The 26,803-nt window shown below is 45.1% G+C and overlaps 1 protein-coding gene across 1 annotated transcript in view; it reads right to left on the bottom strand.

The window, feature by feature from the left end:
* The window catches only part of LOC140910956 (uncharacterized), a 32,448-nt gene extending 9,323 nt beyond the window's left edge, over nucleotides 1-23,125 (bottom strand). Inside the window, exons 1-2 of the mRNA XM_073343169.1 lie at nucleotides 23,027-23,125; nucleotides 22,493-22,581 (exon numbers count right to left, since the gene is read on the bottom strand). The gene's annotated coding sequence lies outside the window, so the exon portion shown is untranslated. The remainder of the gene's footprint in view (nucleotides 1-22,492; nucleotides 22,582-23,026) is intronic.
* Between the last annotated feature and the right edge of the window lie 3,678 nt (nucleotides 23,126-26,803).

Here is a 26,803-nt window from a genome sequence, read left to right as displayed (position 1 = left end):
AAGCTTATGCTCAAATAATTTGGTTAGTCTCTAAGATGCCACAAGTACTCCTTTTCTTTTTGCGAATACAGACTAACACGGCTGCTACTCTGAAATAATTCTTAGTGCAACCTTAAAAAAATCATCATCAGGAAACATCACAGAAAGACACATGGTACTTTCAAGACATGCTCCCAAGTCCACGGGCTGAGGCTGGTAGTCATGACTTCGGAGACTTAACATTGCAATGCAAAGAAAACTTGCATCAGCACATTGTCTAAGTCAATATAGAATTCAATGGCAATGCTATCTCAGGGGACTAGATGAATGAGAGCCAAAAGTCAAAATCAGCTAAGAGTGAGAAAGACTTGGCAAGAAAGGAAATACTGATCAGGAAGTGGATATAAAAATCACTGCAGACAAAATTGTGGATGACACAAAGACTGGCAGAATGGTAAATAATGATGAGACTGGTACATTTATGCCTCAATATTAAATACAAAGTGGTTAAGTATGTTAGCTGTAGATGCCATGTTTTGAATGTCCTGATCTTTGTGCATTTAAATTCTCCATAACAACATCAAATCAAGGGATATTTTTTTTCCTTTTAAGATTTTGCAACATAGACTCAATTCCAGTATACTAGCAACCCTGAGAAAAATTGGCTCCAGGGCAAAAGGAAATCTGCGGGTGATTATTGCATTAAAATTATACAGTTTGTGTGCTGGGGACCAGAAATCCCTGACTTTCAAACACATCTATCATAAGTGAATGTGCAATTAAAGCCCCAATGGGAATGCTAAGGTATCGATTTTCAAACAATGACTGCTCAGTATTTTCTAAAGTTCAAACTCTTTAAGGGGTTTCAAGTTGGGCACCCCAAAAAATGGAAGAACCCAAGTTCACAAACACTTTAATTTTTTTAACTATTAAGGCCAATATTTTTAGGCATATATTACATTTATACTCAGGCTAAGAGCCCTTTACACGGCCAGAAAGGTGCGAAGATGCCACTGTGTAATTGCAAATCAGGTCCTTAGTATTCTGTCTCAATATTAATCTTATTTTTCTCCCAGTTTTTGAACAGGTACCACAGCAAGCTGGAAACCGCATTGCTGCTCATGTCACTTTCTTGGCAACATTTCCTCTCCCAGCAGTGTGCTCCCAAGTGCCAAACGTAATTAAAACCTATTTGCAAATCCATTTCGCCGTGGTTCACGCTAGGTGAACCTTTCAGAGAAGGCTGGGCAGAGCTCTACCGATCTGTTGTGGAAAATCCATGTTCAGACTGAGCTATCTAATAAACCAAAGAGCAATCCTGAGATGCTGCCTGAAGAGGAAATTTTCAAAAGCTCCTAAATCCCATTTTCCAAAAGGGATTTATGGAGTTAGGAGCCTAAGTATCATTGAAAGTCAATGAGACCTAAGCTCCTAAGGTTCTGATTTTTATAGACATTTAGGTGCCTAAAGACATAGACAGACATTGAATGGGATTTTCAAAAACACCTTGGTGTCTAACTCCTGTTGAAATCAATGGGAGTTAGGCATCTAAATACCTTTGAGGATCAGGGTATTTAGCCAAAAGAACAGGAGGACTTGTGGCACTTTAGAGACTAACAAATTGATTTGAGCATAAGCTTTTGGGGGCTACAGCTCACTTCATTGGATGCATGCAGTGGAAAATACAGTAGGATGATTTTATATACACAGAGAACATGAAACAATGGGTGTTACCATACACATTGTAACGAGAGTGATCAGTTAAGGTGAGCTATTACCAGCAGGAGAGAAAAAAAACCTTTTGTAGTGATAATCAAGGTGGGCCATTTCCAGCAGTTGACAAGAACGTGTGAGGAACAGTAGGAGGGAAAAATAAACAAGGGGAAATAGTTTTACTTTGTGGAATGACACATCCACTCCCAGTCTTTATTCAAGCGTAATGTAATGGTGTCCAGTTTGCAAATTAATTCCAATTCAGCACTCTCTCATTGGAGTCTGTTTCTGAAGTTTTTTGGTTGTAATATTGTGACTTTCAGGTCTGTAATCGAGTAACCAGAGAGATTGAAGTGTTCTCCGACTGGTTTTTGAATGTTATAATTCTTGAAGTCTGATTTGTGTCCATTTATTCTTTTATGTAGAGACTGTCCGGTTTGGCCAACGTACATGGCAGAGGGGCATTGCTGGCACATGATGGCATATATCACATTGGTAGATGTGCAGGTGAATGAGCCCCTGATGGTGGGGCTGATGTGGTTAGGCCCTATGATGGTATCCCCTGAATAGATATGTGGACACAGTTGGCAATGGGCTTTGTTGCAAGGATAGGTTCCTGGGTTAGTGTTTTTGTTGTGTGGTTGCTGGTGAGTATTTGCGTCAGGTTGGGGGGCTGTCTGTAAGCAAGGACTGGCCTGTCTCCCAAGATCTGTGAGAGTGATGGGTCGTCCTTCAGGATAGGTTGTAGATCCTGATGACGCACTGGAGAGGTTTTATTTGGGGGCTGAAGATGAGGCTAGTGGCATTCTATTACTTTCTTTGTTGGGCCTGTCCTGTAGTAGGTGACTTTCTCAGCAGTCTATACCCTTCTGTATAACAAGTCACCATGCCAGCGACTTGGCAGCTACAGAGAGCTAATGGTCACATGCTTGGTCCTTTCAGTTGATATAAACGTAGACTATTGTGAACCACTGTGACTGTTCTTTCTGGTATACTATTCCTAGGCCCCAGTTCAGCAAAGTACTTCTGAAACACATGCTTCACTTCAACCTTCTGAATAGCTCTGTTGATGTGACTGATTCTACTTATATGCTTAAAGATAGCCATGTGCCTCGATACCTTGCTTCATCAGGCTTCTCATGCAATATGGACTATCGCTGCTTGTCAGTGCATGATGGTCTGATTGTCCTTTGTGTCACACAATAGCCAACAGCAAGAAGGAGTAACTCCAGAGACACAGATCGTGCATTTTAAAAGTTTGAATCATAAAGGTCAATGTTCCAACACTACGTGATAATAAATTATCCTCTAATCCTCGGTCTTTGATGATAGCATCTCAAATGCATGCACATCGGCTCGCTGTGACCACAGGCTGGGTTTCAGAGCTCACCGTGATTGCTACAGCAAGGTGGCTATTAGCCATGTGTAGTTTAAAAAGAGCTCTGACACAAGAATACTTCCGTGGTCACCTTTCATCCCCAGATCTTTGTGTGCTTTACAAACAATTAATTAAGCCTCATGGCACTCCTGGGAATGCAACCAAATTAATTTCCCATAAGAAGCGGTGACACTTAACTAATTTATGTGGCTTGGGAAATTAGATAGGAGGTTCAAGGTGTCATTCCCCCTCCCCTCCTCCAGCATAGTAACTGTTAGAGTTACTGTTGCCAGCTTTCTTGTCCAGGGACCTGAGTTTATATTTATGGGGGGGGGGGCGTCGCATCTAAAGTGAATAGAATCATAGAATATCAGAGTTGGAAGGGACCCCAGAAGGTCATCTAGTCCAACCCCCTGCTCAAAGCAGGACCAATTCCCAGTTAAATCATCCCAGCCAGGGCTTTGTCAAGCCTGACCTTAAAAACCTCTAAGGAAGGAGATTCTACCACCTCCCTAGGTAAAGCATTCCAGTGTTTCACCACCCTCTTAGTGAAAAAGTTTTTCCTAATATCCAATCTAAACCTCCCCCACTGCAACTTGAGACCATTACTCCTCGTTCTGTCATCTGCTACCATTGAGAACAGTCTAGAGCCATCCTCTTTGGAACCCCCTTTCAGGTAGTTGAAAGCAGCTATCAAATCCCCCCTCATTCTTCTCTTCTGCAGGCTAAACAATCCCAGCTCCCTCAGCCTCTCCTCATAACTCATGTGTTCCAGACCCCTAATAATTTTTGTTGCCCTTCGCTGGACTCTCTCCAATTTATCCACATTGTACCGTATGCTTTGAAAGGAAAACCATCAGTGAAGGAAATGAAGAGCCCAAAAACATTCAAGGCTCTCTTCTGGTAGACAGTATTTGAGTGGCAGCTGCAGACCCCCCCACACCCCTGCATTTCAATGTCAAACTCTTTTCCCTATAGGCCACGAGGAATGGCTCTCTGGACCACTAATGGTTCACCGAGCAGAGCGTGAGAGCCAATCAATCAGTTAGCTGGTTTTAATCATTCCCCCTTTTTCTAAAATACGCAACAAACTACTCCCACCTCACCCCAGGACAGCCAATGACTAAACACTTTCTTAAACCTCAGACTGGGCATTTGTTACCCACATGAACTGAAGACATGCTCCAGCTCAACCACAAGGCATGATTGGGATGCAATAAGTAATGGGTAAAAGTCTACAGGCCGTATTATGCAGTCAGTCAGACTGGACGATCATAATGGACCCTTCTGGCTTTAATGTCTGTGGATTATTTCCTACCATTCTTTACAGCACAGCTAGAAGCATTAAATTGCAAAATAAATGGTCCCTCTTAGGCGCCTATTAAGTATCTGGCCTCTTGGGACCTGATGAGAGAGTACAGCTGTGTCACCCTTGGGCATCAGCCTCAGTGTTTTCAGTAAGGTGTTCAGCTGACCAAGGTGAAAGGATTTCCACCCTGGGTAATGGGGGGGTTGAGTTTTAAAATTATGCCGGTGTGGTTCGTATGAGATTCCATCCAAGGGTTACCCACCATACCCATGCTCTCCGCCCTGTTGAATCATCCTGAAAGCAAGCACAGGCCTCCGCATCAGGAATCCTTTGAAAAATCCACCCCTCTGCCAAGGGTGAGCCATGCTGACTGTCACATCAGACCGCACAGCACCACTGAGCACACAGCACACCTGACCTCCACAGGATAAATTTGGGGGAATTCAGGGCTGGGGGAGGGACCTCAGAGCGTAAAGGTAGGTATATGCAGAGACCCGTGGTGGATGCTGACAGATTCAGAGGGTTCCAGGGCAAGTTAAGGCTGACTGTCACAATTCTTTAAAAAAAGAGGGACGCAGAGACAAAGAGCTCCAACTCATACTGTGTTGTGTTACAGTTCCATATATCTATGCAGCCAAATCAGTCACAAACACCCCTGGGTCTTAATTCATCCATTTGCTACAGTTATCCAATAGACAGTTCATTCAAGAAAGCAGATCTCACACTGTGGCTTGTGCACAATACCAGGGACTGAACCATTGTGGCTTCAAGCCCTGCTACTGCCTCAGTTTCCCCTTCCCCTTCTTCCTTAGTTAAGAAAAAAAAAAAAAAAACTTTGCCATGTAGGTGGCAATAAACTCTGCCCTTTTGGGAGTCTAAAGGGCTGAGTCTAAACTAACACTCTAAACCTTCCAGCCATCTTTCCCACGTTAAATTAGTTCTTTGCCGCTTACCATGAGTCAGAGGTGTGTAAAGAAGGGAATCAAGCCCTAGAGATCCCTTTACACACAGCTGAGATATTTTCGGTGTTTATCTGAATACAATCTCCGCAACCTTTTGGAGTTCTCCCATCACTATAGGGCTTGGTCTACCATGTAAGAAGAGTGTCCACACATGGAATGACTCCAGAATAGCTATTCTGCTTTAAATTCACACCCGGCCTTAGTCCAGAACAGCTTTCATACGTAGACAAGCCCTAAGTAAGCAGAGGTTCCATTCCGCCTGTGGCTTTACAATCAGTTTCCGACCTCGGCTTGTAGGTTCATCATAGGAACTTCCATTCCATGCTTTCTCTTTTTGCAGATAAAATGTCCTGTTTTGCTGCAGGACATAATGTGTGATCCTTTCGTTGGCTGCTACCTGCTGACACTTGATGCTGCGTGAATCCAGAGAACAAATTCCTGCTGCGGGAAGAGGGGATGGAGATTTATCAGAATCAAAGGTCACTGAAACAAGGGTGCTACATGGGGCATGCTGCAGCTGTTCTCAATATCCCACACCTAGGACTGGGATGCAGGCAGCACGAGATGTTGTTTTGTTTTTCAGTCTTCATGAATGACATCTATGCACGGCAAAGGGCCTTTGTCGAAGAAGCCACTCAAACTGCTGGCATGTTGTAACAATCTGGGAGGGGAGGAGAATTATAACAAGATTGAATTGACTCGGGTTGAGACACAAACCAGCCTTATTAACAGAAGACCTTAGGCCAGGGGTGGCCAACCTGGGGCTCAGGAGCCACATGTGGCTCTTCAGAGGTTAATACGCGGCTGCTTGTCTAGGCACCGACTCTGGGGCTGGAGCGACAGGCGCCAACTTTCCAATGTGCCGGGGGTGCTCACTACTGAACCCCTGGCTCTGCCCCAGGCCCCAACCCCACTCCACCCCTTCCCGCCCCCTCCCCTGAGCCTGCCTTGCCCTCGCTCCTCCCCCAGAGCCTCCTGCACACCACAAAACAGCTGATAGCGGGAGGCGGGAGACACAGGGATGGAGGGTTAGGTGCTGATCGGTGGTGCTTCTGGCAGGTGGGAGACACTGGGGGCAGAGGGGGAGACGATAGGGGGCTGCTGACGTATTACTGTGGCTCCTTGGCAATGCACATTGGTAAATTCTGGCTCCTTCTCAGGCTCACGTAGGCCCCCGCTGCCTTAGGGAGATCCTCCGCTGGTTTAAACTTTAAATCACTGCAGCAACATTGACTTCAGTGGAGCGACGACAATTCATATACCAGCTGGGGATTTAGCACATGGTCTAATTAGATTGCGGTAGCGTTTGTAGAAGCATGGGGCACTGCCCCATAAAGAACATCTAAAAGTTCAACCTTCTTCCTATGTGGGATGGATCTAGGATTTCTGTTAGCAAAAGAGAGATGGACTATGTAGGTGTTCTATTTTCTGATGATGACTGTGGCCTTTTGGGACCTTCTTTGGGTAGAACGGTCTCCAAGCCGGTCCTCTGCTTCTGCTCAATGCTTTGGTCTGGCAAGTCATCTAGCCTCTCCCAGGATACCGATACTGGTCCCCAGAAATTCAGAGAGAGAGTTTCTTGGATCCCCCAATCCTGAATGAATCCACCAATTTTACAGCCAGATCTGGGTCTCCCACCTCGGCCTTCTCAGCTATAGTAGGACCCATACCCAGTACAGCCTTCAAACTACAGCATGTCACAAGCATAATAAAGAGTCATCATCCGTCTGGGAATGAAAAGGCAATAGGGACGTGTTGCAGCAGTCTAGCTTTCAAATTCTGAGCATCAGGTGAGCTCTTTCGCTTGTGTTCCTAGAAGGAGGCGACAGGTTCAGATCTGGATTCTTCATTAGACTCCTGTGTTCACAGTCAGGCACCTAAAAAAGGGGGGAGGGCAGCCTGATTTTCAAAGGTATTGAGCATCTGTAGCCTCCAGGGACTGGAATTGAACCCTACTGCTTGAGCCCCTGAATGGGAGTCTAGTGTTAGAAACGCAGGTTTGAAAAGGTTGACCTTGTTTTTAGGTCTCAATCCTCGGTTAACAGAAAAGAAGCATCAACCACAAGCCAGTATCGAACCTCGCTCCTTCAAGTGCCACAGCCCCTTCCAAAACCCACGTCTCCCCAGCTCGCGCCTCTGAATTTAATAGCAACATCTTCTGTGCATCAGCCAGCAAAAGATGCTTGTGGAGCGAAGAGCTCTCATGCACCCATTCTTCTGCCCTTCCTGCATCACAGACGAAGTCCCTCACGTGGTAACTAGCTTGAGCTGTTTATTCTTCATAGTTTGCATGAGTGTGTCAAACCCAGCTGTGCTGTTCTCAGCTTGGGGATGGAGGGGGAAGAGAAGGGACTAGTAATATCGTGAGGTAAGGGAACGTGAGTCATTTTGACTCATTCACCCAGAAGCTTGTTTACAAACATCATTCCTGTCCTCAGAATTCCCGCACTCGGTCTAACAGAAAAATAGATCATTCTTGTGGAAGACTACGTATCCGTTTCCAAGATGAGACTGCAGCCGTGTCATTCACTCTGGATGAGGTAACCAAAACAAAAACCCCACCTGCAGATCATATGGTCAACAAGGATTTTATGCGTGAGTGTGAAACCAAGAGGTAGACGCTACTGACAGACAAATAGGGAAAGGGGAAGGTAGAAACGGATCTCAAATGCCAATCGCAAAGAACTGGTGTCAGAGTTTAAAAAAAAATAAAAACAACCTCTGAAACAGGAAACAATTCAGCATGCAGGTAGAGACAGCTGGGTCCTAGCTCCCTTGGTACGTGACTCCACTAGAGAGGGGCCCAAGACTATGAATTAAGACCTAGATTCAGATCCAAATCCAAATCTCCTCAAAGTTTGCTTGTTGATAGATCAAGTATTTCCATTCATCCCATTACAGAGAGAAGCTTGAAACTAGATCCAACTTATCCATAGCTGAGTGGGATGGGAGGGAGCAGTTCTGATCCAGCATTCTAGTTCAGGCCAATGTCTAGTCCTTACCAATTACATGCAAGGTGAAACACTAAGGGTAAAGTTTTCCTCTTTGAAACTGGCTGCCGATCTCTCCTCCTCGGTACAGAGACCTGTTGCACATTCAGTAATCCTTTCACTGGCACCAATGGAAGTGTCTCACGCAGACTGAATGCAAAATTGCAGTAAGATCTACTCAATATGCGGCAGCAGTCAAGAAAACAAACAGAATGTGGAGAACCATTAGGAAAGGGATAAATAATAAGACAGAAAATATCATAATGCCACTCTATAAATCAATGGCATGCCCACACCTTGAATACTGTGTGCAGTTCTGGTCGCCCCATCTCAAAAAAGATCTATTAGAACTGGAAAAAGTACAGAGAAGGGAAACAAAGACGATTAAGGGTACGGAACTGCTCCCATCTGAGGGGAGTTTACAAAGACTGGGACTGTTCAGCTTAGAAAAGAGGCAGCTAGTGAGTCTCAAACTTTATTGGTGATCCCTTCCACACAGCAAGCCTCAAAGGGCACGACCCCCCCCTTATAAATTAATAACAGTTTTTTATATTAACCAGTATTGTAAATGCTGGAGGCGAAGCAGGATTTAGGCATGGAGGCTGGCAGCTCATGACCCCCCACATAACCACCTCACAACCCCCAGTTTGAGAATCTATAAGGTCTATAAAATCTATAAGGTCTAAAAAATCATGACTGGCATGGAGAAAGTGTTATTTACCCTGTCACATGACATGTGAACCAGGAGTCCCCAATGAGATGAATAGGCAGCAGATTTAAAACAAACAAAAGGAAGTATTTCTGCAGACAACACACAGTCAACCCATGGAACACATTGCCAGGGGATGTTGTGAAGGCCAATGGTATAACTGGGTTCAAAGAAGAATTAGATAAATTCAGAGCTATTAGCAAAGATGGTGAGGGACTGAACTCTATAATTGCCCTGTTCTGTTAGTTTCCTATGAAGCACCTGGCACAGACCACTATTGGAAGACAGGATCCTGGACTAGATGGACCATTGGTCTGACCTAGTATGGCCATTGTTATGACCTAACCTATGGCCTGGAGAACACTATTTATCCCTAACTTTTTTTTTTTTTTTTTTGCAGGATGAGGATGAAGGAGAACAGACGTCAATGTCTTTATGTTTATTTATTTCAGCAGGGGGTTTGCCCACCCATTTATACTCAGACTAAGCTTCATTCTGCAGAAACCGGCTGCTTTTTCCCTTGTTTGTGCCTGTAAAGTTAATGGCACCAGAAATCTCGAGTCATAAAACAGAAATGGCATTAGGCAACACAGTGCTATCTCAAGCTCTGCCCTCTTTATAGAAAATATTAACTCTTTTTAAGGTCTTTGTGACACATTTTAAAGGCCATTGTCACAAATGTAGCCCTCGGCAAGTTAGGAGGGGAATGGTCGCTTCAGTTGATCGATTGATTGAGCCATATTAGCAGTTTCCTTTCCCGCTTCCTTTGTCTTTTTTTTAATGACAAAGTGTGGATTGACCCTGGGATAGCTACAGTCATGGTAAATTCCACCACAAAAATAGCAGTTACGTGATTTGATGCAGCTCAATAACGCAACAGAGGAGCACACAGGAAATGAGAGGGAAGCGTGATTTATGGGAAATGTCATTTTGGAGAAGTTAGGCCACTTAGTGAGGGTCTGTTAAAGAGCCACTCAGGCCATAGGGAAAATGTTGCACAAATGGAAGCTCTTTCACTATTCCAGGGCAGGGGAATTCCACTGTACTGGCGTACTTTGAAATGTATGTTTGTTTTAATGAAGCTAGAAAGGGACCCCAAGTGAAATGTGAAATCTGAACAATCCCAGATTTCCAAGGGAGATTGAGATTCAAAATCCAAGCCCAGCCTTGCAATTTTGAGGCTCATTTAGATCACAAAATAGACATGTCATGTTTTCAGGTTTCTGTCAAGTTTGAGCCAAAATCTTACTAGACCCCCTCACAAAAAAAAAATCACAGCACAGGAAAACTTGTGATATGCCCTAACCCTGGAGTAGCTTGAATCTGAACAAGGAAGCCTAACCTAACCTCAGTCCAGATCTGCGTCTCAACCTGCCTCCTCAGCATACAGCTAACGAAAGGGGATATTTGTTTCTTAAATAGGTTCTGGTGCTTGTTCCCCATTAGAATTCACATGTCACAGTGAAGATGCCAGGTGGAAAAAAAGCTCTAAGAACAAGTGAACCACAATGATCCTTTTATTAAAATGTAAATTGTTCCTAATTGTTCCATAAAGAGGAAAATCTACCCACCTCCTGCATTCACCAACCCCAATAGCTGACTCCCACCCTACTCCTACATGCTAGAAACGCACATAATCCCTCCTGACCACACCACCTCTCTTGACTGTAGGGATCCTTCCAATTTCCCCTGCTCCACTTCATGCCTAGCCCACGCCCTATCACCCCTGCCTCCCAGACACCAGAAATGGAAACTTCTCTCTGCCATGTGGTAATGGTAAAGAATCACAGAAAGAGTTGGGTTCCTCTAACCCTGAACAAGGAACTTGGTTAGAATCATGGAAACAGCTAACGCTACCCTCGCTACCTTTGTCCTTCACTATAGAGCTTCTGTCTTTTCAAGTCCCTCCTACCTATCGTCTGGCTACTGGTTTAAAGAGACAGCACACACATCTTTGCAGACCCTACTGATTCCCTCCCTGAAATCAAGACATCCCACTGAACTTCACCCTCCCTCCCATTGCTCTCATTCATGTTATCAGACGTCCTCCCAATGGGCCAGTCCTGCCCCTTCTCCCTATTGGTAGCAATGAAAAACCTTGGATTCTCCTTTCCAACCAAGCACACAGGGATGGACTATAGACTCAAACCAAAATTTTCTGAACACAGAAGGCATGCACACATGTATCTGCATTTGGCTTTGGATTCCTACTCAGCAGGTTTCTACTGTGCAGTCCTGAGTAGGAATCCAAACCCAACTGCAAGTGGGCATTCTTGTTTTATATCCCATGGAGCACGTATGGCCTCTAGGGGAAAACACACGCACACACACCTTATAGAGTAAAAATAATTCTACCCGTGAGCGCCAGAAAGGGACATCAGAATGCTTGAACTGTAGCAAAGGAGCAGTGAGTGGGGCTTTATTTCTTCACTGCGTCGTCAAGTAAATGTGGAACGTATGCAACAAACTGCAACTGGTTGCGTCTCTCCCGGCTTTCCGTCCAACAGAAAAATCAGGCCTGTTCAAGAAATGGTGATTATCTTCCCTTCCAATGCCTGTTGGTACAGGGCCAAATCCACAGCTGGTGTGACTCAGCAATGCTTAATTGCTGTTGATGGAACTTTGCTGATTCACACCAGCTGAGGATCTGGCCCATGTGCTACTAACAATACTAGTGACCAGCATGTGTGGTGAAGTATTCATTGCAATTTTTTTTTAAATAGCTTTTCAAAAAAATATGACAATGTGCCGTTCCCTGAAAAGCTTTTTGACCCATTCACTCAGGCTAGTGTGAGAGAATGTAAGGAGGAGCAATGCCCAGCAATCTACACTAAAGGAGGAAGTGAGCCTGCCAGCCACCAAAGACCCCACTCAGGGTCCTCCTTAACAGGCAGTTAACACCGTTAACTTAGTTAAGTTAACTTGCTTGGATTCAGCGCTCTTCACATGGGATTTTAGGAAACACACTTTGCAGAATGGCAATAACAAAACTCCCGCTACAAGCACGAGGCCTGTAGGAAGGTTCTTTTACCCATGATCCTCTGAACATCCCACATGTTCCAGGGGAAGTGAACTCTGCAGCTTGCTTACCGATTGATGTTACACCTACTCCCCCACCATGATCATGTTGGGGCAAAGTGTCTGAATTAATGGGTTGATTTCAAGAGTCAACTATCCTTTAATGCAACCCAAGCCCTCAGACAGCAGTGCCTGACGCCCTGAGGGAGGCAGCAGTTGGCATCACTGCCAGAGGATACTATACTTCCATTTTTTATTGCTCCAACCAGCAAGTGAAAGAGGGAAAACCAATCACAATATTAGCCACAAGAAGCCACTGCAGGGGCATCCGTAAGGGGGTGTGGGTGGCTCTGCCTGATCTCTAGAAATGGTCTCGTCGCATTTTGATTTTTTGATAAATATTTTGTAGAGATTTGGACAAACTTTTTCACGAAAATATATGGGGAAAGTGTTCCCATTGATCAACCAGCTCTACTGATTCCTAATGCAATCCAATGAACGTGTATTTTATACTCCATTTCTGTTCAACTGCAGGCATTTTGGGGGAGGTAGTATCATCTGTGACCCCCTCAAGCCCCTAAAAATGAATCACACATTATCTTCATTGGCATGCGTTAGCATCCAGACAGTCCTCTAAGGCACAAAGCCACTGAAGACACCCTGACCTAGGATTCCAGAATAGCTATCTTCACTAAGGATCATATCCTAGCACATGTTGTAAATGCCCCACCTGTGGCACCCAGCTCACTAAGCGAAGGTGGGAAAAGTACTGCTAGGATCTATACATGCACGCACCCGGATCAGTCACCTTGATCATGTGATGCAATGCAATGTACCTAGCAAAGGCTGCGTGAAGGACAGCTACCAGGCAGGCACCCAATCCGTCTCTGCATGTGATGGGGCATATTGGGTCCACCCACAGCAACCAAGGGATTAGTAAATTGCTGTCTGATGAGTGATTAAATCTGACAGCGCTGAGAATTCTATCCAGGCTGGTTTGATCACGGTTCCATCACAGCTCTTGCGGACAAAACAGAAATAGGTGTCTATAAATAGTACCCAAGAATCACTGTTGCAAGGTGAAAAGAACACCTCCATTGTTTTAGGTCCTAAAACGACCAATTAAGCGCTAAGAGGAAATTGTTCAAATATTTGCAATGTATTGTTTTTTCCAGTCACCATGGAGAATACTTCACCTGAACGGTATGCTGATTCCAAAAGGGTCCATTATGTTTCCAGTGGAGAAAGGTATCCATAATTACAGCCTGGCTATACTGTAGCTAAAACGTGCCCTGTGTTCTGAAACCAAGATAGTACAGTGGAAATATCCTAGTGACAGGTAAGAGAGGCCATTTAACACCTGAACATCCTTGCCATTCCATGTGGACCACCTTGCATCCGCTTTGAAGAGCATGAAGATTGTGCCAGGCTATTCAAGCTACTAGAGTTAAGATTTAATCATCCCCTTCTACGTTTCATTAGGTAGAGTGGAGAGCCAGATGGCAAGACTAAAAATAAAATGTTTGTGTGGTAGACGTGAATCGTGGGGAGAGAGAAGGAGGATAGGAGACTACAAAGGGAAGTAAAGAATCATGAGAAATGCACCCCTGTGCAAAGCAAGCCAGTTCAAGGTGGGTGCACCACTTCAGTCCCACTTAAGCCCTGGAACATTTGCATGCAGAAGTGGCACGGAAGTGGTGTATTAGGCCCGCCACGGTCCCTAGACACAGGCATGAATTTCACCCAGAGGGAAGAGAAGGGAGCGTTGGAGCTAGTGGCATGTCCTAGAGAAGAAAGGAACCAGGGAGGTAGGGGAGGGTTGTGGAAAAAGCAGGAGAGAGCCTGCATGATCAGAGACAGGGGAAGGAGCTCTGGCCTGATCCAGTTGTCACTGAGGGTTAATGAAAAGACGGCTATTGAGTTCAGAAGGAATGGGATCTAGCCTGGGAGGATGAATGTGGCACATGTTGGAGGGTGACAAAGACACATAGGCTGGGCGGTACTGTAGAGTGATGGATGGGGAGAGGAAGTGCTGGCTGGCTATAGAGAGGGACGTGAGGGACAGAGAACTACAGAAGAGTTACAGAGAGGGAGCTTCCAAAGGTTGGGACAAGCATCCCTACTTGTCCCTGGTTATCACTGTCCTCACTGACTCTGACCAGGACCCTGGCAATCATGCTGGTGTCCTGTTCCCTCCCCCCCCCCCCCCCCGCAATGGGATGCAATAGACCCTGGTTTAAATCAAACACTGCACTGCCTTCTCGGTGACATGGCAAAGGACACTTCAAATAGGCAACCCTGGAGAGCAAATATCCCCTGCCCATTGGAAAAAAAACAAGGACTTTTTTCTGGCTAAGACATCACTACATCTGGTTACTTTCCATTTAATTCAAATCCCTATTTTTATTTATTTTAGATGTGAGAACTTTTTGAGCTAGTAAAATAAGAGACTGGCACAAGGTCTAGAGCCGACAAATGCTGAACAGTCTTCCCAGGTAACTCCATAAACTCCCTGCTGAGCTGCCATAAGCCAAGGTCTCCAGTGCAGGGCCTCTGATGAGCCCAGACTAGCAGGGCAGTGGCTTTGTAATGGAGATGAACAATTTCTAGAGATGACTCTACACTACGAGCGACAAGAGATTAACAAGTCTCCAGGGGCGAACAGCTCATACATCAATCACACACTAGCCACCTAGTCCTAGAAAATACTGAGTCCTCAAGGGGTGAATTTCAGCCCTCTGCAGAAAGTCAGCACAAAGCCTATACACCACTTAAGTCCTCAAGATAGGGTCTGAGTGGTGCCTGGGCTTCATGACGCTCTCTAGGCCCAGACGAATTCCACCCTAACTAATCTACCAACCAGAAAAAGGCAGAGCAAAGTGGAGCTGCTATTTTTTAAAAGCCTTAAAATTCTTCTTTCATATGGACGCTAGCATCCCATTGACGCTGGGGTCCTGGAGACGACCGAACCAATGAATTTCAAAGATGTGGAGCAACGAAGTGAAAAGCAGTCTGCATGAGGATATGACTCCCTGCTCTGTCAGTGTAAGGTATCAGTGAATGCATTGAGCTGCCTTTAGTCATTTATAAATGGAGTTGTGTCATTCCTTAGCGTATGACCTCTTCTCCATTCAGCTCTCCAGCTTGCTTAGGACACCCTCTCCTTTTCCCCCACCCTTCTGGGCAGGGTTCCAGGGAGGGGTGTAGCACAATGGTTGCTTAAGAGATGTGGTGACACAACATTGAACCATGGTGATGCAATGTCTGCCAAACTGACCTCCTGTACCTAGTTCAGTGGATTCAAACACACTATGATGCAACTTGTGGGCTCTGCTTATCAGGCTGGCTAATCACAATGCTAACTGCTTCCCTTGCAGAGCTCCCCCAGCTGGTAAGAACACTCCATCCAGCAAAGATAAAGCCTGGATAAAGCCTTCATCCAGAAAAGATAAAGCCCGGATCGGGCTGAACAATTGTTACCACAATCTGACTTGGCTTGAGTTTTTGCTTCCCTGCTTACAACGTGGCAGCCTGTGACAACTACAGCCCTGAGCCAGAGCAGACTTCCAACTACCCAGAGTAAGCAGTGATTCCAATGAAGTCAATAGGGTTACATCAGTGTAAGCCCGGAGGATGAGATCAGAGATTCATTCCCAATATGTGTACTCCCATCTTAATCTCCTCTTTAAAATTTTTACATGGAAGTGAGAACTGTGTTCCTCCAATTCTGATTTGTATTGTATTAGCACCTAAAGGACCCAACATAAATTGGGGCTCCATTGTGCTAGGTTCTGTATAAACAACTGGTAAGAAACAGGCACTTCCCCGACAGCTTTTGGGCAGGGACTTAGACTTGCCCTAGGTCACGCAGCAGATCAGTGGCAGGGCTGGGGATAGAAACTACCTCCAGAGCCCCACGTTAGTGCCACTATTCATTGAATGACACTGCAGAGTCTACAGAAATCACTGGGTTATGGGATACCCCAACTGCTACTCAGCAGTCATTTATGATTGGAATGGACAAAGCCTTGGAGAACACAATGCTGAGACCTACCCTGCATCAGCGGAGGGTGAGGAGAAGGGATGCACCAGGTAACATAATGGGTCTTTTTTGCTGGATTTCTGTGATGTTCCCTAGTTTTTCTCTGCAGCCATAAGGGATAATACATGTCCAGGGAGGTTAACCTGTGTGCCACTGACTCCCACGGCACTGAAAGTACACAATTTCTCTTCTCTCCTTCCTTTCCAAAAAAAAAAAAAAAAAGCCACTTTGAACAGGCATTTCAGCTCATACCTACCAAAAGAGTTGGCTGGATCGCCCATTCCATGAGTCTCTAAAACCCTCCCCACAGATTTATCGTATTCACACAATCGACCAGTGGATGACAGGAAAGAATTGTGATTTTCATTATCAAGCATAAGTGCCTAAATCTGGGTACCTAACTCCATAAGTAGGCACATAAATAGGGAGTCCCAGTAGTTGCCAATGCAATAAGTTAAAATCAGGCCATTTATTGAGACGTCTATATATTTGTATTATGGGGCCATATTCTTACTTACATTGAAGCCCCTTCACATTGTCAGAGTGGTGTAAAGGGGCCTGAGTGTAAATGAAAATCAGGAACTGGATGTCTGACTCTAGGCCCTTGGGTTAGAAAATTTTGGCCCATGTTTAAGGTGACTAGGACCCCATGATGCATGGTCAAGTTCAGTTGTTTCTACGTAGTTTGCCCCCATTAAAGCAAAAGTAACTATTAGAGCAGAAACCTACAGTAACAATGATAATAACCAGCCAACACCAACCAGAGGTGATAGCTTAGTGGTTGAAGCTTGGATTGTAAATACATATAGGGCCTAATTCTTAGGGCCTCTTAGATTTTACCAGTTTTATTCAGTCTTCACTGAGGTAAACTCCTAATGAAGCTGATAGGAGTCTGCCTGAGTTACAACTCAGTGAGGACCTCACAGTTTGGCCCATAGAATCACAGGTTCAAATCCTCTCAAGGCTAGTTCAGTCCTTCTGAAGCTCACTGATTCTATTTAATTTAGGGCGTGAGCAAAGTGCAATGGGAGAGTAGTTTTTGGATAAGATGTTCCAAACCAAACTCTTGCCTTACTGAAGTGCTCAAAGCGACTCTGGTTCTGTATGCATGCCGAACCGATATCTGTGCCAGCAGATGTGCATCTTCATATTCAAGTGGGGCTATGCTCCTGTCAAACCAATCTGCACAAGCAATTACCAATTTGTGCATGCAAGTCGGGCAGTTAGATGCGTAGCTACAAGATTTGCATGTTCAAATCTCAGCTTGCATGCACCACATTGGTGATCCTATTTCCCTTAAACCAGTCCTAAGATTGCAGGCACCGCCATTTGAGAAAAATCTTGTTATAGGTCATTATTCTCCTCCACTTACTTATGAACCTCTTACAAAATGGTGTCAGAAAAACAAACCCAGCTGAGTTGTATATATTTTTCTTACAGTGCAAAGTTTTAGGGTGAGATTTTCAAAAGCACTCAGCATTAGCCTAAATCTGAAATTCCACCCTAATACAATGAAAGATGCCTTTTGTCACACAATCTATCAGACAAAGCAAAGGCATGGTCAGCTCCCAGAGAGCTTTTGCTAGAAATATATTTCTATAGGGATAATACACCCCATAAGCTAACACTTGCCTTTGTTGAGTTTTAAGGTTGCCACATAGCCTGTGGAAGAGATTTAATGAGCTATTTCACATGAGCTGTACAAAGAAAGAGGAAGAAACATGTCACAGAAATGGGAGCGGATATGGTTTAGTTGGGAATAAGAGAGAATATGGAAATCTGAGCCATGGGCAAAAAAGAGTTATAGATAAAGTCACACATCTCCTTTCTGCTCCTTTGCCAAAAAGATATAAGCAGCTAGTTTGGAACCTGGGCCAGGACTTTGAGATGCCTACTGAAGACATCATAAAAGGCCTGATTTTCAGAGGGGGTGCTCAGCACTTTCGGAATGTCAGACCCCTTTAAGGTGTCTTAAATTGGAAACCCAAAAATTAAGGCATCTGAAATCACCAGTCACTTATGAAAATCTTGGCCCAGGGCTCAGGCTGAGGGTAGAGGAGTTTCATGAGGCTATATGTGGTTTTCCTGCCCCACCATGTCAATGTCTACACAAAACAGCTGTCTAACTGGAATATTAGCCTTCCAACATTCCAGATCCTATCTTGCTTAGGGGACCAGGTCAATGGTACACACCCCACCAAACCTGGGCGTTGAAAGGTAGGGGCCTGGCTCCATATTTAGGCATCTAAATGACTGGCTTGATTTTCAGAGGGGCTGAGTCCCTGCATCGCCTTAAGCCCCCAGCTTTGAAAATACTGACATAATATTTTATTACATTATCGGTACAATCTGCTCACTGTTGATGTACAGATGGAATTACACTCTCACCCTTCCAAGTTCTGAAACATCAACAGGGAGGTACGTTGGTAGCTTGTTGTTGCCTTGTCCCAGAATAATCATGCCAGGCCATGAAGTTTGAGAATGAAACTGACAAATCTTACAGGGTCCTTTGTAAGGGCTTGAGAGCTTTCTTCACCCTTACAGAGAAGCTTACACTGAGCAGAACTTGTATGTAAAGTCTTCTCTGGTTGAGCTGTGACTACCAGTCCACTGGACCCCTGCCCTTTCTTCCCACATTCCTGCCACCATGGACAATCCAGGCCATAACTCAACAGTCCTGTCTGGGAAGCACATCCCACCCACCCCCTGCCCAAGTCCTTCACGGAGAGAAACATTTGACTCTGTATCCAAGAGAAGACAGTTATCAGATTAGCCAAGCTGTCTTCTTCCAGAATCAGTTCTGCTGAAGGGCACTTCCCCACTGACACCATGGCAGAGGGAAAATACTTTCTTTCATTGCCATAACAGGCACAGCGGGGGGCAGGGGGCCTGGATTAGCGTTCACTTTGCACTCCCCATCAGTACTCAGCAAGCTAATGATCCAACCAGCGGACCAAATTCAGTGATGATGAATCCTGGTCACATGCCACCTCAAGCATGTTGCACATATGCTAAGAAGAAGACGACAGCCCCAGCAAACAACTTCCAAAAAATTCCTTATGTGGTGAGTAGGGCTGGTCAATATGTTCAAAAAGAGTATAAAAATATTGCTCAGGCATGCAGGAGTGAAATCAGGAAGGCCAAATCACACCTGGAGTTCCAGCTAGCAAGAGACGTTAAGAGTAACAAGAAGGGTTTCTTCAGGTATGTTAGCAACAAGAAGAAAGTCAAGGAAAGTGTGGGCCCCTTACTGAATGAGGGAGGCAACCTAGTGACAGAGGATGTGGAAAAAGCTAATGTACTCAATGCTTTTTTTGCCTCTGTCTTCACGAACAAGGTCAGCTCCCAGACTACTGCACTGGGCAGCACAGCACGGGGAGGTGGTGGAGAAACCCCTCTGGAGAAAGAAGTGGTTCGGGACTATTTAGAAAAGCTGGACGAGCACAAGTCCATGGGGCGGGATGCGCTGCATCCGAGAGTGCTAAAAGGGTTGGCAGATGTGATTGCAGAGAAAATTGGCCATTATCTTTGAAAACTCATGGCGATCGGGGAAAGTCCCAGACGACTGGAAAAAGGCTAATGTAGTGCCCATCTTTAAAAAAGGGAAGGAGGAGGATCCTGGGACCTACTGGCCAGTCAGCCTCACCTCAGTCCCTGGAAAAATCATGGAGCAGGTCCTCCAGGAATCAATTCTGAAGCACTTAGAGGAGAGGAAAGTGATCAGGAACAGTCAGCATGGATTCACCAAAGGCAAGTCATGCCTAACTAATCTAATTGCCTTCTATGATGAGATAACTGGCTCTGTGGATAAGGGGAAAGTGGTGGACGTGTTGTTCCTTGACTTTAGCAAAGCTTTTGACACGGTCTCCCACAGTATTCTTGCCAGCAAGTTAAGAAGTATGGGCTGGATGAATGGACTATAAGATGGATAGAAAGTTGGCTAGATTGTCGGGCTCAACGGGTAGTGATCAATGGCTCCATGTCTAGTTGTCAGCCAGTATCAAGTGGAGTGCCCCAAGAGTCGGTCTTCGGGCCAGTTTTGTTCAATATCTTCATAAATGATCTGGAGGATGGTGTGGATTGCACAGCAAGTTTGCAGATGACACTAAATTGGGAGGAGAGGTAGATACGCTGGAGGGTAGGGATAGGATACAGAGGGCCCTAGACAGATTAGAGGGTTGGGCTAAAAGAAATCTGATGAGATGCAACAAGGACAAGTGCAAAGTCCTGCGCTTAGGATGGAAGAATCCCATGCACTGCTACAGACTAGGGACCGAATGGGTAGGCAGCAGTTCTGCAGAAAAGGACCTAGGAGTTACACTGGATGAGAAGCTGGATATGAGTCAACAGTGTGCCGTTGTTGCCAAGAAGGCCAATGGCATTTTGGGATGTATATGTAGGGGCATTGCCAGCAGATCGAGGGACGTGATCGTTCCCCTCTATTCAACATTGGTGAGGCCTCATCTGGACTACTGTGTCCAGTTTTGGACCCCACACTACAAGAAGGATATGGAAAAATTGGAGAGAGTCCAGCGGAGGGCAACAAAAATGATTAGGGGACTGGAACACATGACTTATGAGGAGAGGCTGAGGGAACTGGGATTGTTTAGTCTGTGGAAGAGAAGAATGAGGGGGGATTTGATAGCTGCTTTCAACTACCTGAAAGGGGGTTCCAAAGAGGATGAATCTAGACTGTTCTCAGTGCTAGCTGATGACAGAACAAGGAGCAATGGTCTCAAGCTGTAGTGGGGGAGGTTTAGATTGGATATTAGGAAAAAGTTCACCACCCTCCTAGTGAAAAAACACTGGAATGAGTTACCTAGGGAGGTGGTGGAATCTCCTTCCTTAGGAATTTTTAAAGGTCAGGCTTGACAAAACCCTGGCTGGGATGATTTAGTTGGGGATTGGTCCTGCTTTGAGCAGGGGGTTGGACTAGATGACCTCCTGAGGTCCCTTCCAACCCTGATATTCTATGAGTCTATGAAAATTCACAATGTTGGTGAAAATTTTTGTCCGAATTTCAATTTAAGAAAGGGGCAATGTTTGCACAAAAGTTTTGTCCCATTTTTTGCCCAGTTCTAATCATAAGTGGTCAAATTCAGAGCATGATTCTATTACTGGCACACTCAACTCCTTCCCCTGCCCTTACTCTATTGGGGGTCATGTATCTACCAAGGTGCCGTGTGAAGGTGCCATGAGGGCATGGTATTTAAGAGCTGCTTTATTAGTAACTGATGCCCTCTACAGCATGGATCACAGAGTTTTCTCCCTGAGAACTCTGAAACTCAGCTGGGCCAATTAATCTCTGGGATGGACCATTAAAAGTAGGTTCCCCCAATCCTAACAGGAGCATGAGCAATACCTCTCTTGAAACCACAGGAGGTAATTGGTCTGACTAATGCAACCCACCCTTCTCAAGAATAAAGAAAGCCTATTCTCTCCTTCTGACTTCCTTGATATAATCCCACCCACATTTCTGGGTGCACAAAGACTGCACCCCAATTCTCTATAGCTGCACTTCCTGGCAGAGATGCTCTTTCGGGGTCTGATTCAAGTCCCATTGAAGTCAATGGAAAGAATCCTATTGAGCTCAATGAGGTTTTCCTCAGGCCCTCAGGGAGGAAACCCCTGCCTTGTGAAGGTAACGAAGAAATTGGCCAGAGAAGAAAGGAAAGAGTTGACTTTCCACCATCTCTGTATGTAAAAAAACCTAAAACCCAGGCAGAGAATGTGACTTACTCAGTCACGGGTAATTGACCTAAGGTGAACCAAACCCGCTTATCTTTCTCAGAAGCAGGCAACTTCCACCTACTGGAAGGGTGGGTGATTTCCTGTCTGTGTTTAGTTTGTACCTGTTCCAGTGCTTGTGGTTTGCAGGGTGTCTTGCACCTTCAGTTATCACCTGGTGTATAGTTAAATGGTAGCATTGATTTCGCAACTGGGGAGATGACTCCTGAATTCCTCAACGGGAAAAATAGGAAGCTCTCATTTTGGCAGCTAATTTTTCTTTTCTTTTTCTCTTTGACTCTCACATTCAGCAAGTCAGGTCAAGTTGAACCTACACACTGAACATCATCTGTTACTCTGCCTCTGAAGGTTTGTACATGCAAATCATTTGGGGATCTACCATGGAAATATAAAAAGGAAAAGCAAAACAAAAGGAAATGGAACCACACCGGAAAAAAAAAAAGAGTATAATGTACAAAATCTACATGGATTTGTGACTTCGCTGAGGGGTTATGCAAAGAGGTGCATTATTTCCAAGGGCTGTAAAAGCTCAACCACACACAGGAATGGAGATATCTGAAATCTTCCCAATCATCATCTGAACCAGAATAAACTCTCCCATACTAAAAACGTATCCAGAGCAGATCGAACAAACCAAAACTTACCTCTTGCCATATATGACCCAGCTGCCAGCCCCAGTGGGTAGACTATAGCCAAGCAGACTCATTCTGAATCCATCTAGAGACACATTTAGCTGCAACAAAAAACAAAAAAACATCATACAAAACTAAAGGGGAACGTTTACAAAACCCCACCAGCCTGTTGACTTTGGTTGGCTGAAAATTTTTCACCTGAACTGTTTTGTGACAGACAATTGGGTTTTTGACTAAATGCATTTTTTAGGCGGAAAACATCTGCTTTCCATAGAAAATTTTGTCTGCTACTCAAAAAAAAAAACTGGAAACCCCAAAACTGAAACTTGAATTTTTCTGTGGGAAGTTTAGATTAAAACTCTCCCCGCCCCCCACCCTAATTCTCTTCTAAACTTTCCAAGGGAAAATAAACCCTTTTCCAACCAGCTCTGTTGCTGACATGACCCAGAACTACCTTCCATCAGCTAGAACCAAAACAGCCTGAACCACCCAACGCCACTTTTAATACATTCATTAATAAAATTGAGCATGGATCTACTACTGCACCATCATGTGGCTCCGATTATTCTAGCTTGGTTAGACGTGATCCTGTCCTCCATGCTCTGTAGCAAGCTAGAGCTAAAATTCGATGCCAACGTTCCTGAATTCTGTGGCACTCCTGGAAATTCTGTGGCAGCTTCATTTAAACTAAAAGCCGAGGTTGTCTACTGAGTTAATGATTAATACACTCAGGACAATTGTTCCTCTGATCTGTTGATGTTAAATCCACTTGTTTTACATTGGCCCCACATCTTCCACTTTTGAGGTGTCAAAGGTTTGTCTATTGACAGCATGTCACGCCCCCCTAGACTGTGTCAGCGGATCAGCTGGAAGTTTTAGCAGCTGTGTACATCTGTTTCAAAAGGCCTACAGACGCAAGCAAGCAGCTGTCCGCATCAGGTACACTTGGTTCATGCTTGCAAGGTTTTCTTTATAAGCAGAAGGGTTAGAAACAATTTTTTTTTACATGAAAGCTTAGCTTCATTGTATGGATTCTGTGTCATGCTCAGAAAGTCTTGGAGCACAAGGGGTCCTGAGTACGATAGATCCTACAGAGTAACTCTCCACTGCCTTGTGGTTTATGTAGTCACTTACACCTTCTTTGCCCACGTGTAAACAACTGCACAAGGAAAGGTTGCATCAGATCTGATGCTTCTATGTAGAGGAAGAGATGAAGCAGCTTACAAGAAGTGGAATATTGGACAAATGACCAGGGAAGAGTATAAAAATATTGCTCGGGCATGCAGGAGTGAAATCAGGAAGCCAAAATCACACCTGGAGTTGCAGCTAGCAAAAGATGTTAAGAGTAACAAGAAGGGTTTCTTCAGGTATGTTAGCAACAAAAAGAAAGTCAAGGAAGGTGTGGGCGCATTACTAAATGAGGGAGGCAACCTAGTGACAGAGGATGTGGAAAAAGCTAATGTACTCAATGCTTTTTTTGCCTCTGTCTTCACGAACAAGGTCAGCTCCCAGACTACTGCACTGGGCAGCACAGCATGGGGAGGTGGTGGAGAAACCCCTCTGGAGAAAGAAGTGGTTCGGGACTATTTAGAAAAGCTGGACGAGCACAAGTCCATGGGGCGGGATGCGCTGCATCCGAGAGTGCTAAAAGGGTTGGCAGATGTGATTGCAGAGCCATTGGCCATTATCTTTGAAAACTCATGGCGATCGGGGGAGGTCCCAGACGACTGGAAAAAGGCTAATGTAGTGCCTATCTTTTAAAAAAAGGGAAGGAGGAGGATCCGGGGAACTACAGGCCAGTCAGCCTCACCTCAGTCCCTGGAAAAATCATGGAGCAGGTCCTTCAGGAATCAATTCTGAAGCACTTAGAGGAGAGGAAAGTGATCAGGAACAGTCAGCATGGATTCACCAAGGGCAAGTCATGCCTGACTAATCTAATTGCCTTCTATGATGAGATAACTGGTTCTGTGGATGAGGGGAAAGCAGTGGACTTTAGCAAATCTTTTGACACAGTCTCCCACAGTATTCTTGCCAGCAAGTTAAAGAAGTATGGGATGGATGAATGGACTATAAGGTGGATAGAAAGTTGGCTAGATTGTCGGGCTCAACGGGTAGTGATCAATGGCTCCATGTCTAGTTGGCAGCCGGTATCAAGGATCAGTCCTGGGGCCTTTTGTTCACTATCTTCATTAATGATCTAGAGGATAGCGTGGATTGCACCCTCAGCAAGTTTGCAGATGACACTAAACTGGGAGGAGAGGTAGATACGCTAGAGGGTAGAGATAGGATACAGAGTGACATAGACAGATTAGAGGATTGGGCTAAAAGAAATCTGATGAGGTTCAACAAGTGCAGAGTCCTGCACTTAGGATGGAAGAATCCCATGCATCGCTACAGACTAGGGACCGACTGGCTCGGCAGCAGTTCTGCAGACAAGGACCTAGGGGTTACAGTGGACAAGAAGCTGGAGAGGAGTCAACAGTGTGCCGTTGTTGCCAAGAAGGCCAAATGGCATTTTGGGATGTATATGTAGGGGCATTGCCAGCAGATCGAGGGACATGATCATTCCCCTCTACTCAACACTGGTGAGGCCTCATCTGGACTACTGTGTCCAGTTTTGGGCCCCACACTACAAGAAGGATGTGGAAAAATTGGAGAGAGTCCAGCGGAGGGCAACAAAAATGATTAGGGGACTGGAACACATGACTTATGAGGAGAGGCTGAGGGAACTGGGATTGTTTAGTCTGTGGAAGAGAAGAATGAGGGGGGATTTGATAGCTGCTTTCAACTACCTGAAAGGGGGTTCCAAAGGGGATGGATCTAGACTGTTCTCAGTGGTAGCAGATGACAGAATGAGGAGCAATGGTCTCAAGTTGCAGTGAGGGAGGTTTAGGTTGGATATTAGGAAAAACGTTTTCACTAGGAGGGTGGTGAAGCACTGGACTGCATTACCTAGGGAGGTGGTGGAATCTTCTTCCTTTGAAGTTTTTAAGGTCAGGCTTGACAACGCCCTGGCTGGGATGATTTAGTTGGGGATTGGTCCTGCTTTGAGCAGGGGGTTGGACTAGATGACTTCCTGAGGTCCCTTCCAACCCTGATACTCTATGATTCTATAATTCTATGAAATGTTCAAGCAAGAGATGTTCAACCTGTCACACGGTAAGAGTCCAACCCAACACCCATTCCAGTCAATAGAAAGGCTCCCTTTGAACTTTAGTGGGAATTGGATTGGGTTCAGTAGGAACTGGACATGTTCAGTACCACACAGGACTGGGCCATGAGCAGGCAGCCCAACATTGCAAAAAATCACTTAAAAAAAAAAAAGAGTGGATTGTTATTAAAGCTCTGGAAATACATAGACAAGGAAGCCAAATCGGCCCCTTTCCCAAACTGTGGGATTTGCGTCATTCCCTGGAATGTGCACTTTAGCGGTGCTTTTTGCGTTCTGATGGTCACTAAGAGCCTTCCCTGCGTCAGCAAGCGCACCACTGAGTCTGAGTCAGCAGGCTTTGTGGAAAACTACCCGCCTCACTAACACTAGTGACGTTTCAGGTTAAAGGTCACTTTCTTTCTCAGCCCACAGTCAGTGGAGCAATAGTTACATCTATAAACTTGGTGGAGCCCAGGAAATGTTTCCACTTTGGAAGAAATGCCTCTTTAGCCCTTGATTTTGTACTTCCCAGCCAACATATGGCTGGTGTTTGGTTTGGTTACAAACATGAAACTCATCCCACATATTTTTAAAAGCTTATAACCCCTCCAAGTAGGGTGACCAGATGTCCCGATTTTATAGGGACAGTCCCGATACTGGGGGGCTTTGTCTTAGATAGGTGCCTATTACCCCCCCACCCCCATCCCAATTTTGCACACTTGCCGACTGGTCACCCTACCTCCAAGAGACTGTGGGCCCAGTTTTGAGAAAATCTAGGTCAATTCATGTTTCCCATTGCTGCCATGTGTAACTTGGTAGTTTGGGCTGACTATGAGCTTCTGGGTTCATTCAACCCCCAGAGTCAAAGGTTAATTCAGAGACTGCAAAGCAAACCCGAAGGAAAGGATTCCATGGACCAAAGCCACCACATTTCTGGGAACTCTGGGGCAGCTGTCTTTTCAGAGAAGGCAATTCCTGTAGGTTCTTAACAGCTTGGAGAGGACAACCACCATGATATGATAGACAAGACAGACCCCTCAGACTCATCCTGCTATATTTTTCTAATTGCACAGGCATTAATAGAGTTAGCAATTACAATCTAGAGGGCTTTGCTTTACAAAGACCAGATAACATGTGGTGGTAGTAAGTGCTTTGTACAGACCTGGAGAGAC

The sequence above is a fragment of the Lepidochelys kempii genome, chromosome 4 (assembly GCF_965140285.1).
Source record: "Lepidochelys kempii isolate rLepKem1 chromosome 4, rLepKem1.hap1, whole genome shotgun sequence".
Lineage (NCBI taxonomy): Eukaryota > Metazoa > Chordata > Testudines > Cheloniidae > Lepidochelys > Lepidochelys kempii.
This window is presented reverse-complemented; position numbering and strand designations above follow the sequence as displayed.